Source organism: Bison bison, unplaced genomic scaffold (assembly GCF_000754665.1).
Source record: "Bison bison bison isolate TAMUID 2011002044 unplaced genomic scaffold, Bison_UMD1.0 scf7180017858771, whole genome shotgun sequence".
Taxonomy (NCBI): Eukaryota; Metazoa; Chordata; class Mammalia; order Artiodactyla; family Bovidae; genus Bison; species Bison bison.
In genome coordinates, this window is record NW_011489343.1 from 36281 (window position 1) to 37052 (window position 772).

Below are 772 nucleotides of genomic sequence, written 5' to 3' on the forward strand. Positions count from 1 at the left end.
GAGTGAAAAAGTTGGCTTAAAGCTCAACATTCAGAAAACTAAGATCATGGCACCTGGTCCCATCACTTCTTGGGAAATAGATGGGGAAACAGTGGAAACAGTGTCAGAATTTATTTTGGGGGACTCCAAAATCACTGCAGATTGTGATTGCAGCAATTAATTTAAAAGATGCTTACTCCTTGGAAGGAAAGTGATGACCAACCGAGACAGCATATTAAAAAGCAGAGACATTACTTTGCCAACAAAGGTCCATCTAGTCAAGGCTATGGTTTTTCCAGTGGTCATATATGGATGTGAGTGTTGGACTGTGATGAAAGCTGAGTGCGGAAGAATTGATGCTTTTGAACTGTGATGTTGGAGAAGACTCTTGAGAGTCCCTTGGACTGCAAGGAGATCCAACCAGTCCATTCTAAAGGAGATCAGTCCTGGGTGTTCATTGTAAGGACTGATGCTAAAACTGAAACTCCAATACTGTGGCCACCTGATGTGAAGAGTTGACTCATTGGAAAGGACTCTGATTCTGGGAGAGATTGGGGGCAGGAGGAGAAGGGGACGATAGAGGATGAGATGGCTGGATGGCATCACCGACTTGATGGACGAGAGTTTGAGTGAACTCCGGGAGTTGGTGATGGACGGGGAGGCTTGGCGTGCTGCAATTCATGGGGTCACAAAGAGTCAGACACGACTGAGAGACTGAACTGAATTGAACTGAGTATTGCAGTGGACTACTTGGTGGGCTAGAATCCAAAATTCTGTCTTTGCTACTGAGGGC